Genomic DNA, 1,906 nt, shown 5'->3' with positions numbered 1-1,906 from the left:
CAAGGATCCAAAAAAAAAGTAATGGATAAAATTCAGCCTTCACTGAGCAGAGTTGTGAAAAGGCCTTACAAATGTAATTTTAAACCTGTTTAATCCCCCTGCAAGAGTGCATGGGACTTGTGCGGGATTCAAGCAAGGGTAAAATCATCCAGTCTGAATTAGCAGTATTAGCAGTACTTCAGCAGAGAGAGATGGGGGAAATGATCCTTTCAGAGCTTGTTTTAAGAAAGCTTGCACTCAGTGAATAAGTAGCTTCTGTTAATAGGACGTCTGTAAAAATCCCTCCTTTATCTGTGTTTGCATTCAGTTAATAGTAATGTGGAGATAAGCTGCAAAACAGAGGAGAGGGCTTACTTTCGAGGGCTGCTCATATAGCTGGTGACAGGAGATGACAGAAGTTCTGCCAGGGCTGAGCGCGGGTGGAGGATGCTGAGAGGCACAGGTTTAACTTGTCTGAGTAATCAATATACAGCATCTGAAGGTCAAAGGAACTTCAGAGCATTTAAAAAATATATAAGGTATGTCAAGAAACTTGAGGGAGTTGCAAACTACATCGTTCTTTGGGTCATTTTCTGGACAGGCAGAGTTGATGTGATTTTTTTCACATCTTCTGCAGGAGTGTAGTTTGGTAATGATACTAAGGCCAGGTATGACAGTCATTACTACTTCTGAATAATGGTGCAGGTGTACAGATAGGTTGCAGCAAGGCAGTTGCAGGTGGCTTATTGACTTATTCTGTGGCAGCACTTGTTCTGTTCATTGCAATTGATGTGATTAGCTTGGCCTTTTAAGGAGTCATACTTTAATTCCACTGGCAGAAGACGGTCTTGAAAGCTCAGATCATTCCTCAAGAGCACAACAGAGATCCCCATCTCATGTCAGACTTTGTGTACCTGGTTGAAGGACCAAATTTGTGTGTCTGGTTGAAGACAGCACTGGGTGAAAAAACTGAGTTTTGAGTTTGGAGTAAGTTTTGACATCTCAAGAATTTGTCATGCTTCTAAACAGATCAAAGTTTTTTAAACCCCTGATAATGTAGATGTTCTATTGGCCTATCACAGCTCCTCCAGCCAGGATACAGGCAGCTCCCAAGGTCCCTGGCTCATCTGGAGGCCCAGTAGATAATTGCTCCTAGGTCATCTGCCCAGCAGCATCATTCCCCATCCTGAAGAGCTTTCAGAGAACAATGTGTTCCAGCAAGAAACCAGTTCAGCTTCAACCAAGCCTGCGGATCCTCGCTTGCGAGATGTTTGTCTAAGGTTCACAGTGTTTTTCTAAAGTAATGCGCTACTGTGAGACAGACTGCAGCACTCTGAAAACATGGTCCCTCTTCAAATAGCCCCTGAGCTGCAGCTGAAGCTCAAAATGTACATTATTAATTTAAGTTGCCTTGTTCCAGCTGTGATGTATAAAACTGGCTCCATAGTTATTACCCAATATGGAGGTACTTCTAACAGCTTCCTCTTAAGTGAAATAATGTCATCTGAAACATGCTTATGTCTGTGTCAGATACCTGTGGTTGAAAGGCATACTTTCACTGGAAGTCCTATCCTTCTGAGTAGTGTTTTCAAAAAATGTTGCATTTCATAGATGAAGCAAATATTCATCAATACCCTTCAGACCATCTGTTTCCTTTCCTGATTACATTTTCCACAGTATGGTGTGGTTTCTGTCCAATTCTTTTCCTTCACCTCTTTTCTTCATAAAATGGAGATAAACCCCATGTATTATATATTTGCCTGTCTTACAAAGGCAAGCATTTTGGAGGACCATTATCTGTAAAGCTCAGTGCCAGGAAAGGCAAAAGTGTGCTTTGCATATATACAGCATATGTTATACACGGTTATTATTTAAAGTAAACCTGTACAAGAATAATGTAAATACATGGTAAGAATTTTAAAAGGTT

This window comes from Merops nubicus, unplaced genomic scaffold (genome assembly GCF_000691845.1).
Source record: "Merops nubicus isolate BGI_N331 unplaced genomic scaffold, ASM69184v1 scaffold18278, whole genome shotgun sequence".
Lineage (NCBI taxonomy): Eukaryota > Metazoa > Chordata > Aves > Coraciiformes > Meropidae > Merops > Merops nubicus.
This window is presented reverse-complemented; position numbering follows the sequence as displayed.